General features: G+C 49.3%; 1 protein-coding gene across 3 annotated transcripts in view; it reads right to left on the reverse strand.

The window, feature by feature from the left end:
• FAM163B (family with sequence similarity 163 member B) overlaps window positions 1-13,124 on the reverse strand; it is a 64,199-nt gene that overhangs the window by 16,830 nt on the left and 34,245 nt on the right. Inside the window, exon 2 of one of the 3 annotated variants that reach the window (XM_074973609.1) lies at window positions 4,931-5,083. The exons of the other annotated variants lie outside the window; for them this stretch is intronic. The gene's annotated coding sequence lies outside the window, so the exon portion shown is untranslated. The remainder of the gene's footprint in view (window positions 1-4,930; window positions 5,084-13,124) is intronic. 3 annotated transcript variants of the gene reach the window in all.

Genomic DNA, 13,124 nt, shown 5'->3' on the forward strand with positions numbered 1-13,124 from the left:
GAGAGATCCCTGTTTCTGGGCTGTACCTTGGAGCTTCACAGCAGCAGCCGGGATAGAACTTCCCGATCCCTGTTCCAGAAATACAGGCCACAGAGCAAGTGTGCCGTAGGAGAATCTCCTGTAGCTAGTAACTGTAGAGCATCTAATGACACACAGTAACTGCTCTGACTCTGGCCCGGATACATGGGTCTGTTTGGTCAATTGCTCATTCTGGAGAGAGAGTGGGCTGCCATTCAACCAGAAACCAACTCCAGACAGAGGCCACGTGAGCTCCCAGACCCCAGAAGACACCTTCCCTTCTTCCCTCTCGTCCTGGCACATTTTGAGAGTGGCTCCAGTCAAGAGGAAGAAAAGAAACTAATGGATTTGCAAATGGAAGAAAACGTCTTTTCTCTCAATAAACAATGCTCGTCTGCTGAAATCGGGGCAGATGTTATTTCAGTCTCAGGTGTATAAAACATGCCGGAAAAACCCTGCCTGCTGAGAGAATATGAGAGAGACAAGGTGGGTGAGATCATGTCTTTTATTGGTCCAACGTCTGTTGAAGGAAGGTGCCACAGAGCTTCACAAAGCTCTTCAGGCCTGTGGAAGGAATTTAGTGTGTCTGAGCTCAATACAAGTTGGGAGAGATTGTTAGGATTGATTTCCTTCTCTGGACCTGAAGTAGAGCTCTGTGAAGTGCGAAAGCTTGTACCTGCCACCAACACAAACGACTCCAATAAAATATTTTACCTCACCCACTCATCTGGTCTGCCTCAGAGCCTAGGACCAACACCACTGCAAAGAGAGAAAATAACACCGTTCAAAATGTCATGGATCACACTGTCCCTCTAACCGCAGGCGGTGAGTCCGTGCTGAAAGAACAACCCTGTGTCCCACGTATAGCACACTTTTCATCATCAAAGCACTTTGAAAATATTAAATAATCCTCACAAGCTCCAGCAAAGTAGGTAAGCATAAATAGCTCTAGTTTATAGATTGATAGAGTGGGCCAGAGAGGGTACAAATACCTGATTTTCACACACGTCTCCAGTTCTGTGGTGCAGTTTTACACCTGCAAATAATTTAGCCTGCATTTTTTTCTCTCACAATGAATTGCAGGCACAAATATTAGAAGGCTGGCATGTTACCTCCTCTGCGTGTGCCTGCATCTCAGCTTGTCAGATGGCTAGCCGCTAATACTTGCATAATATTCAGTGTCGGAACAATTATGCACTAGCAGAAACCGAGGCTAGGTTAAGAACCAGCTGAAAGAATCAGATCGTAAGGTCACAGCAGAGTGAGGACCAGAGTTAGAACTAGAATCCAAGGAGCTTACAGACACTAGAGCAAATTTCCTCCTTATACCCCCACAGACCTGCCTTCTTGCTCGGTCCCCATGAATAACCCAGGAGTAGCAGGAAATTTTCTGAGTCACGATTAACAGAAAACAATTATTTTTAAAAAATGGAACGTCTAAAGCAAAGTCCCAAGACTGCTGAAAAACAACCACCATTACAATGCTAATATACAACATGGCTCTGAACATCAGCGTGAAAAACACCGAAATTACCTCAGGCACAAAGAAAACAGCATCAGTACAAAAAAAGAGCACAGCGTCAGAGGAGGAAAAAGTCTCCTTGGAACCATTAGGTGCCAAAGGGCTGGAATAAAGACAAAGTCATTTCGAGCCCATTGACGTCAGTGGGAGTTTTGCCATTGACCCCAATGGGCACTGGACCAGGTCCTTCAGTTCTGAACAGGGACTGAATGGGAAAGATGGGGGAGAATTCAGTGTCAAAGGCAGCAAGCAGGGCTTGGGCAAGGGGTGAGTGGGAGAGGCTGGGGCTTTCACAACCACTGTGCTGAGCCAGATGCCAGTTAACGCCGTGCTTGTGGACAGCAAGACCCAGGAAGGCAACAGCAGCTACTTAGCCGCCTCCTCCTCTTGGATGTCACTGAAGTAGGTGCCTGGAGTCAAGTTTTGCCATCAGTCTCAGGCAGGCAGTCTGGCTGTGGTCAATGGGGCGGCTCGGGTGTGAGTCTCAGCAGCATCCAGCCAAAAGCAAGGAGTACATTTCACGGCTACTGTTCGTTATTAACACAGTCGCTTGGCTTTGTTTGGTGAGCGGGTGGGGTTGCTCCTTCTGCCCAACTGGCTGAGATTCCTCTGTGTTTGGGTGCAAAAAACCAAAAAAGGTTCTGTTTCCAATAACCACCTGAACAATGGTATGGAAAAATGCAGAAGGAAAATGAAGTCTTTTTCATTGTTGTCAAAAAATAATTTTTTGGGGGGGAGGGGAATGCTCCATCTCCCATCCAGCCCTAAGATATATAAAAGCAAACTGGGCTGAGTGTAAAGTACATGGAGATAGGATAAGTGATAGAAAACACCGCTGCACTGGTATGACCTGGCAGGGCTATCAGGTTTCGATGCGGATACAGTCCCCAAAGACTTTTGCTTGGCTAGCCTGTCGCACTGCATGATGGGACAGGTTCTGCTCTGCCCACAAAAGCCAGGCTCCCATTCACTTCAAGGTGGGGTTTGGTTCCTGGAATCTGCCCTGACTTGCAACCCATGCAGCCCCCGCCCCCCCCCCCAATGTTAGACTCAGCGCCTTTACTCTGCACCAGATGAAGTGGGGCCGAAGCCAACATTCAGTTTTAGAAAGTGCAGGATGACGCGTGATGGACTCTCTGAGCCTCCGTAGGAGAAGCCCACCGGCACAGAGCTGTTGGCTGCTGCATGCAGGTATTCGCTGTTGATGGATTCCAGCCGCCTGGAGCGCGGACACCCAACGGGCCAGCCCCAAGCATGACTGACTGACTGGCTGAAAACAAACATCTGAATTTACAGCGCCACAAGAGCTGAACTGCTCCACTGATTTTTGTCCCGAGTCATGACGTGGTGTCTTTCATTACCAGTCCCACGCCCAGCCGGCTGTCCCTTGACAGTGTTCCTGGCTTATGCAGGTGTCTGCATGCAGCTCATTTCCAATGGGCAGTTGAGCTCATTGCTAACACACCAGCTCTAGGCCATTCACGATCACCATTGTGCTGGGCTGCTTGGAAGAAGGTTGTGTCTGGTTCATAACTCTTCCCATGAAGGCCCAGCAAGGGAAGATTTACATTTTTTGTTGCGGGGGGAGGGAGGAGAAGGGGGAGTGGAGAAAGAATTGCAAAAAAGCCTGGGTAAAAAAGGGAAGAAAAGAAAGAAAACGTGCTCTGCCAACAGTTTGGGAATATCTGAAATTTGGGAATACCTGCTGCTTAAAACCTGATTGTTCCTGTCTTCATGTTTCTCATCAGTTCTTCCTTTCTGCTTATGTGTCTATTTCTCAAGGGCCTGGTATCCAAGAACCTCACAGTAGTCTGCAAACTTTAACAGTCTAGCCCTCCGAGCATCCTCCTTGATGTTATCGCTGCTGTCCCAGGTGGGGAAACTGAGGCACATATTGTTTTTGTTTTAAGGCCAACATTTTCAGACGTGGCCGCTGTTTTTGGGGTGCCCTAACTGAGACTCCTTGGGCCTGATTTTCAGAAGTGCTCAGAGCCTGCTTGTTATTATTGTAGTTTCAACCCATAAATATAGCTGAGGCGTGCATGCTATGTGGGCTAGGAATGAAAGCAATGCTTAACCATTAGCATGCTGAGCTCTTTTGAAAATCTGGACCTTGAAGAGCTGCAGGGGCTAAGCCCCACTGCAAATCTGGCCGAAAGGTGTAGCAGAACAGATGTGCCCTAAATCACTAGGCACTTCTGAAATTTGGGCTGCCAGTGTCTTGCCCAAGGGTCACACTGTAAGTCTTTGGCAAAGCTAGGAGTTATACCTGTACCCCCTGACTCATAAGCCTGGGCACTAACCACTGGCTTGTGCTGATGGAGACAATTCTATTGCTCAGTTCCCCGAGTGCAGGCATATTTGGCTCAGGGTGGGGTTGTCTGGAAGGAAGGGGGATTTCTACGAACGGTGTAGCCATGTGAGAGATGTAGGTTGAAAAAAGGCCAATTATGTAATTTAGATGCCTAACTTTAAATAACTCCGATGTTATGTAGTCTCCTAATGAATATCCTTATGATCACACCCACAGGTTGTTCTGTGTTACCGATTACTCCAGCTCAGAGCTTATTTTACTTTAAATGTAAAATAACCCACCACCACCAGCAATAACAACCTACCACACTTACGATGTTGTTTAACCCATAAACAGAGCTGTTATACGGATGCCAGGTGGGCTAGGAGTTGTTATGTAGCTTCAACCCATACACAAGCGGTTGTCTGCATGCCATGTAGGGTAGGAATGAAAGTAAGGCACTAATCAGAGCACCGGGAACAAATAACCAAGCTACTGTATGTGCCAAAATGTATTTTTCGGTACAAAGCGGCATTATGCACAGAAGCTCTGGACTGTGGTGTAACCGTGATATCAGACGTCTGGAACTCAGAATGTCTCGGTCCTCTGCTCCACCGTAGCGGTGGCACCACGAGCTCAGCAGGTGACCTTTATCTCCTGTACTCTGTCTAGCTCTATTGGAAAGACGTGGAGCTATTTCCTGAGTGCTACCTCGTTATATTCTCCAACATGTTTTTAAATTAAATGAAGTATCTGAATACCCCACTGCCCCAAATCCCCGCCCCTCCCTGAAAGCTCAGAGCCAAATGCTGTAACTTCCACGAAAACCAGACCAACATGACTTCTCCCTAATAACGGGAAGTTGGCTGCCTGCGACGCAAGTCACAGTTCAGACCTGGGATATGAACGTGGCAGGCCAGCATGAATCATGAGTGCTTTTCTAACTGTGAAGGCTGCTTTCAACCAAAGCAGCCCACAGGGCCAGGTCTCCCATCCAGAGTCCTGCTGAGGTGGGGGAAAGAGGCAGCTTTCCAACAGGTAACAGAAAACAGACCGTCACTAAACTGCATGTGAAAGTCAGAAAGGAAAAACAATACCAGCACAAGTGAACTCCACAAGCCTGCAGCTGCTTTGCTAGTTGCCTGGTGGAGAGAGTTCTCACAGCGATGATTTGTTTCTCACCATCGAGAAGTGTTCGCCTGGGAAGAAAGGGCCAGGTCTGTGGTGCTACCAATGCATCTTAGGAGAGCCTGTGAGAGGGAGGCCAAAGCTGATTTTAGATCAAACCCATAACACAAGTTAGACCATCTGAAGGGCTGCTCCACCTTGCGTCCAGCTAACCACAACCCCAAAGGGAGGGAACAGCCAGATGCCAGGACATCCCAGCCACGCCCCTTTCTGGTGGCTGGCCACACCTCCTACATGAGCAGCTGGAATGGGAGGCTGCATAGGAGCCAATCTGGGTAGGTCCCTGCCCCAGGAGGATTCCCTTGGGTAGATGAAATCCTCAAGAGGCCAGCTAAGCTGGCTGCCATGATGTAAGAGGAAGCACAGTGCATCAAGCAATGGATTACCTGGCAATGGCCCTTTCTACCTGAGAAGACTTCAGGCATGAAGAACGCAGGCTTCTGATTTTATCCCCAAATTATTTCCAAAGGTCTTGGATCCACGCTCCTAAATCCACATCAAGATCTGTAAGAATCTGGGGCCTGGAGCCTCTCCCAAAATGTCTAGGAAAAGCCTCCAAGGCACAATACAGAATCCAGCACACAGCCTGGCTGTGTGGTGCCACTTCAAGGTCCTGCAATGCATTGTTGTTCCAGATGTGAAATCCTTGCCCATAACCTGGGGGGAAAGAGGCGTCATATTTGGCCTTTTTGTTGAGATACCAAGTGGAGGTAATACCCCTGCCCTAGGTTTCTAACTAGCATTGTCCATCAGGCGGTATTTGCTGCACAAAAGACATTACGGACACAAGTATGCTTGAAGCTGCCACTGGAGGCCATCCCCATCATGAACAGGTTTCCAAATGGCAGCAAGGCCACTCCTGTACCTCCTGCGCCAAGCACGGCACAGAACACCATGCCCCCTCATTACACAGTCCACATGGTGTGAGGAAGGGGCGGGGTAGAATTTGGCACCTTAATTAACTACAGGCCTGATTTCCAAAGCAACTGAGGACCCATAGTACCCATGAATTTTCGTTGGATTTGTGGGTGTGCAGCATCTCCACACTATGATACTTTACGTGCCAGATTTTCAAAGGAGCTCAGTATGTTGGCCTCAGGTGTCCCCAGGGCAGCTGCTGGGTGCTGAGCACCTTTGGATGTCTGGCCCCAAATGTGGGTGCCAGGCTGTTGAAAATCTGGCCTTCTATCAGAAGGGGAATGAACTGGTTACAAACACATCTTTCACAACAGAGTGGGTATTTACTGCACCCCATTATTTAGGCAGCCTTGACACTGCTGTCTTCCCTTCCCTTGTGTATCTGGCCTCCCTTTTTATAGTGATCATGTGGGGGGAAAATAACTGGGGGGTCAACAACGCCCTCTCTCTTTAATTTAAAAATGAGTTGCTAAGCTGTGTTATTGGGAAACACCATAACCTAGAATAATTTTAAACCATGTGTTACAGTGCCTTTCCAAGGCTAAAATATTCCTGCTCATCTTAAGGCGTAGGGAGAGTGTTTGGCACACCTTCACTATAGGTAATATCACATCTCCTGCCTGGCAATGTGTGTCCCCAGGCACAGAAAGCACTGAGCGACAAAGATGTTAATGCAGTTTGAGTGCAATCAAAGCTATTTGCCTTTCATGGACACCATACACAGGATGTGCGGCTCTGGACAGCAGCTGCGGCCTCATCTTGACTGGGGAAAAGTCTGAATGTAACTCAGGCGCAGCTCATGGGATCTAGCTAAGCTCATCCAAAACCTGACCACTTTTCCGAGGAGACATGCACCTGTCTAGGCACGAACTTGGCCTTCTAAAATTGGGCTAAAGGCCCTACCTTGTGTCTACCCTGGGGAATGTGGTCGAGTTTATTTTATGTTCGTTAAGTCTCACTTCAACACAGCTGCTTTTCCCAGTCCGGACCAAACTTGAGTGGGTGACACCAAAGCGTGAGCAGTGTGTGAACACTAAAGGCTCACAGCACTAGTGAGCAGGGACTCACACACCTAGGCCTAGCCAAGCCACTGGGACTGCCAGGGTGACTACAAGGAATTTACCTCCCAGCACAAACAAAGTCATTCTCACGACCTCCAAGCCCACCATGTTGAGGAGGAAATTGTTATTGTCCAGATGCGGGGAGGGGGGGGAGTAGGCTGCAGAGGGATTAAACGACAATAATACTTAGTCCTGCCTTGAGTGCAGGGGACTGGACTAGATGACCTCTCGAGGTCCCTTCCAGTCCTATGATTCTATGACTTGCCCAAGGCCACCTAGCAGATCAAGGTCAGAGCACGGGGAGGTACATGTGGCTGGAACAGGCATGTCTATTGTCCATGCCCCCTGTGGGAAGTGCTCTGGCCAGCCAGGTGATGCCATCAAAAGTCACTGTATAGACACAAGACAGTGTAGAGCCAGAATTCAGGGCTGATTATTAGTTGTAGCAAGCGAACTCCAGCCTGTATTATTCAGTCCACATTCAGCCTGCATTATTCCAAAAGATTCAGGGCCAATATTCCTAAAAATGGCAGGCTGTGGATCTATAATTCCGTGCCACGCGAATAGGCAGCAATCAATGTTTTTAAAGCCCTGCCGGAAGGAAACTGAAACCGACAAGTTTCAAGCTCTCTAGCAGGAATCGTGTCATTTGCAATTCCACGCTGGCTCACAGCAGCACGGCTGGTAGCAGACCGGATAGGTGGCTCAGTAGCAACAGCTGTTATTCATGCACTGTTAGAGGAAAGCCAGTTGTTTAATGAACAGGACGGAGAAGACAGAATGGAAGGAATGGATCACTTGATTGGCATTCGCTGATCCAGTCTTGCTCATGCCTACCTGGGCCATCTGGCCACCAGTTGGGGATGCTGATGCCTGGGAGTTTGGAGTGTTGCTAATTAGAGCTTTCCCACCACGCCATGATGTGCCTCTGCGGTTCTGCTGATATCTCAATCGTAGTGATTGTCTCATGAGCCTTGGGCTGCCTGCTCAGTTACATTTAGGCACAGCCGCGCACACTGGCCCTCCTATTGCACACAATCGCATGCGGGGGGGGAGGGGGGGGGAGGCTGCAGAGACAGTTGTGCTCAACAGTAGGGAGACAAGTGGGAGGACTGGGGGTGAGGGGAGGAGGAGGAAGCAGGGGAGGGGGCATATATGGGGGAAGAGGGGAAGCTGTGGCAGCAAATGAATTGCACAGGAAGTCATGTGTGGAGATAGGGGGATGCCAAAGGCGTCTCCCTCCCTACTTTGGCAGCGTGCTGCTCTCTCCAGGCCGCCTGGGGGTGCACACTATGCACATGAGGGGAAGCGAGGGACAGGGTCATGGCTTTTCTATCTGCAACACCTCACAGAACGAAGCAGGCTGCCCTATCCTAACCCTCTTGTGTACCAGGTCCCCATGCAAGGCAGGGCCCTCATCAGTGACCTTAACACGCTGGTCTTCTCTGTCTTGGGCACCTCAGCTCTGCATGAGGTGAGCATTTCGAAGGACAGGGCGGTGCCCCAAAGAGACCTGGGGAATGCTTCCCTGCTGTGCTTCAATCTCCATAAAGGGAGGCACAAAGCTCTGGCTATTCCTGACAGCATCACCACTGACACTGCTCCCCAAAGAAAAGCGTAAATGACAAGCGAATCCTGTTCCTTTCGAACTCCATTAGCCAGCAATGAAGTGCCCAGCCCAGGAGAACCAGGACAAAGCTGGCAGGGAAAGGAAACGTTTTCTCCAGCTTCTAAGAGGGGATCAGTGACAAGGAGGGGAAGAAAATGCTTCCCCTGAGTGTGGGGCCATGCTCAACATGCACTCACAGCAACAGCTGTAAAGACTCCTTCAGCTGATTCACTGGGCTCCTTTGGAGAGCCGCGCTGAGAACCAGCAACCCTGTAAAGAGCACCAGGGATCAGCCTGGGTCCCGGGGAGAGCAGGATGAGCCTAGGGGCAGGTCTAAGAACCCAGCCCAAAGCACAGCTCCTGGTCTGGGCCGTGGAGCCTGCGTGGGGCCTTGCGGTTCCAGAGCTCCGGTCAGGGTTTGAATGGTTCTTGCCAAGAGCAGCTGTGGTGGAGGTTGGGTTTTTAGCAGTGCTTAGGGGCTTGAGGCATCCAAATTCAGTGGGGCTGGGAGTTTTAACTCCTCCAGGCTCTCCTGCTGGTGATGGGAAGAGGCTGATGATTGAGGTACACTGTAGGGGAGGGAGCTGTCGAAGAGTCCAACACATGGGTCCGGCAGTGCAGACACCCGCCCGGCATCCCCAGGGCTTCTACGCAGCACAGGCTGCTGATTCAGCCAAACTATGGGCAAAACACGGGGCCACGCTGACACCCCCCAAACTCCGTTCATTTGAGAGCCAGGGCAGGGCCTGGGCAGGGTTTCCAGAGTGGCCAGGTTAATAATCTGTAGCTCAGTGGTTCTCTAGTTTTTAATCAGTGGATCACCAGAGCTCCTCAGAACCCCTGCTGCTTCACTGCGGAAGAAAGCAGTTTGAGAATTAAGCAATGGGGCTGCGGGACAGCATCTCTCTTTCAAAGGCATCCACAGAGTGAAAAGCTAAGTCATGGCTCCGCCAAGGCCCCCTTACAAGCAGATTGCCATTGTGCAAATAAAATACCACACTCACTATTAAGTTGATTGGAGACGTGAGAACTAAGCAGCAGACCAGGTGACAGGTAAGAGCCTGAGTGCCTGGCATAGGTGTACTGCAAGTTGCATGAAAATCAGAGCCAATTCCCATGGCACAGAGCCTGACATCTGTGGCAGGGCCCCCTTCTAGCTTGGACACCAGGCCAGCAGCTCTGCAATAGCCTGGATGGCAAAAGGAGAACACGTGACTCTAGATCAAAGATGGCTATTGGACTTGAAACAGGAATTAATACAGGCCTGTGTTATGCAGGAGGTCAGACTAGAGGATAGAGTGGCCCCTTGCAGCCTTAAAAATTTATGATGTGGTGAAAAAATACTAACCGGGTGATGGACAATCTGGAAGAGGCTTAAACCACCTCCGTATCTGGCATTTTGCTACTACAGCAAAGGATGTATTTGAAAATACCACAGATAGCATAAAGGGCCAGCAGCAGAAACCTGAGGCCAGATCCTCAGCTAGATGTGGCTTCATTGACTTCAGGTGAGCTACACGGATTTGTTCCAGTGGAAGATCTGGCCCATTGACTTCAATGGAACTATATGTCAGTTTAAGAACATAAGAACGGCCATACTGGAATTTTTTAAATTTGCCTTCTTGTTTTCGGTCTTTTTCTCTGCAACCATGAGGTACAGAAATGTACTTTTAAAAAATGAATGTTGTGATTCTCACTTGACTCCAGGAGCAGGGGCTTTAGAGAAAAAGCACCAACTATTGAGAGAGTTCTGATAAAATCAGGAGAGTTGGCAACGCTCTGATCTGAACATCCTTGAACTTTGGCAAAGCTTGGAGTTTGGTCCGAATTTCCTGGCTCCAAAAATCGTTAACCAAACACCCCCAAATTTGGGGAAGTATGGATCCACCTTAAAACTTCTGCAGCTTAGACCTCTTTCTACTTACTGTATGCACCAGTGCTCATGCATGTGACGAAGGGAGACGCAGGCCCGCCTTGGTCCGCATGAAAAAAATGAGAGCAGAAAAAAGAAGGGAGAAAAGTGCTTTGACAGTGACCTATTGAGGCCAGCCCTGCGTCCTGAACGAACGCCGTCACACCTGGTTTTGGCACCACTGCGCACTCGTACCTCACAGCCCATGCCATGTGCTTGGCAGTTATTTACACTACTGGCTCGCTGAGTTGTGTCCTCCCACCCTGGCTAGAAATGGCTCCTGGATTGGAATGAAAAGGAAATACGAGGTGGCAGCATGTTCCTCCCATGCGAATGCTGAACATCGGAAATAGGGAGGCGGGGAGGGGCCTTCTCATGGGGCAGAGCCAAGGCCATTTGTGTTCACTTTAGGGAGCCCACGTGGCTGGCAAATCTGCAGCATCTCCCTGCTACAATAAGGATCCCATCTGGAGCTAGCTGCTGCATTTTCTGAACATGCCTGCCCATATCTGATGCTGCTGCACTTGTGGAGATACGGCAGACACAGGAGCAGAGTAAGGCCTCCTATGCCTGCCTGCCTGCATTGCCAGCTGCATGGCAGAGGTGTTCCCCAGGTGCCTTCTGTCAGCGACCAGGACGCAGCTTGTAACTGGAGTGATTATACACAGCTGGTTGGTGGGAGGCTGACCCCACCACCTTCTTCTCTTACAATGCAGGGAACCAGTCCATGTGGGTATGTGCTGATGGACTGGGGAGAATTTCCAAAGGGACACACTGTTCTTCAGGCCAGGACAAGAATTTAGGCTTGATGAGATCTATTGATCCCACAGTGTATCTGGAAGGAGTCTGCTGGGAGGAGGTCAGGCCGCAGGGAAAAAGAGGCAGGAATGCACTCAGTGGGGTGAAAGGGGGCGAAGGTCTGACAGTCTGCAAATGCTAATGGGCAGGAAACAGACGACTCTGGTAGCATAAAGCACCTTGGTCCGCAATCTGCATTCCTTGTGCAGCCAGTTTTGGTTACATAAGGATAATAGGCTCAGGCATTTTACGTGAAACTTGGGGCGGGGGGGTCTGAGGGATGTTTTTTAATTGCAAAGAAGTGCCAATCTTTGCTGAATATCCTGGCATTTGTCAGCTTGCCTTAACGCCCTTAATGTTAGTTAAACAGACTCTTTTGTCACTAATGTATGATTATAAACCAGATATAGCACAGAAATGCATATCTGACAAGCGTCTCATTTCTCCAGCAGCACCAAGCAGCTTTACCGGCTAGTGAAAGCACTTATCCAGTTGTTTTATAAATAGCTGCAACTTTGTTCTGAACCAATTCACTTTCCACAGTGCGAGGGGAAGGGCTGCATTGGGCTCAGTGCACAATTCACTTCTTTAATGCATGTGCGGATCTGCAGGTCAGGGACCATGCAGCAATTCCATCTTGTGTGTGGATAGGTGTGGGGCACGGCCTATTCCTCGGGCCAGGTGACTCTCATGGGTTAAAGGCACCAACATGCTATCTGTCTATCTGGCAATACATTGCCACTGACCAGGATACCGGCTGCCTCAATTCTTGCATTAAGCAGCGACACACAGAAATCCAAGACCCAGCACCAGAAGCTGGGGGAAGCCCTGGCAGGAATTCAAAAGGCTGCAGAACTGAGACTGAAGACAGTGTGGACAGTGTGATCGCTTCAGAGAGGGGGATTAGATTAGCAGCGCAATCTGTGTTACTGGGGGCTTGCAAGCTGCAGGCTCAGTCTCTGGAGTTCCTGGACCTTCAGGTGCCTTTGTGAAGGCGCTGTGTTGTTAGGAATGGCTGCCCCCTAGAGCAAGCAGAAATCATGACCAGAATGGGAACACAAATGCCGGCTCTTTCCCCAGTAGAGCAGCGGCTGGCGTGGGCTTCGTGTCACTGCCGCCCTCAGCTAACATGAGTATGTTCAGCAAAGGATTGATTGCACTTACAAATCAGGGCATCAGTTCCAGACAAACTTAATTCTGTGTCTGGTTTAGTCCCCACCAAATTAATAGACAAGTGAAAAGCCTGCTTCTTCCAGGAAACGTCACCGGAGGCTTTGTGCCACTTCTGAACTGCTATCTACCTGCCTAGGTGTTTGCAGTGCACTTAGCACCATGGTCCCTAGCTGATCTCCTCCTCTGCCCCTCTTCTTACTGATCATGAGGGGCGCTGTTAACACTGATGCCCAGAGTGGCATAAAGAAACAAGCAGAAATAATGAGAAGCATTTCCTCGGGGTATAACCAAAGTCTATCCAATTTGTCTACATGTGGTATGTCAAAGGCAATTATCACTGTCGTATCTGAGGGCGATTACAGACATGAAAGTTGTGATATTACAACAGAAAAACTTCAAAACCAGACTCCAGCGAGAGAGTGCTGAATTGGAATTCATTTGCAAATTGGATACAATTAACTTAGGCTTGAATAGAGACTGGGAGTGGCTAAGTCATTATGCAAGGTAACCTATTTCCCCTTGTTTTTTCCTACCCCCACCCCCACACTGTTCCTCAGACGTTCTTGTTAAACCCTGGATTTGTGCTGGAAATGGCCCACCTTGATTATCATACACATTGTAAGGAGAGTGGT

Source organism: Natator depressus, chromosome 16 (genome assembly GCF_965152275.1).
Source record: "Natator depressus isolate rNatDep1 chromosome 16, rNatDep2.hap1, whole genome shotgun sequence".
Lineage (NCBI taxonomy): Eukaryota > Metazoa > Chordata > Testudines > Cheloniidae > Natator > Natator depressus.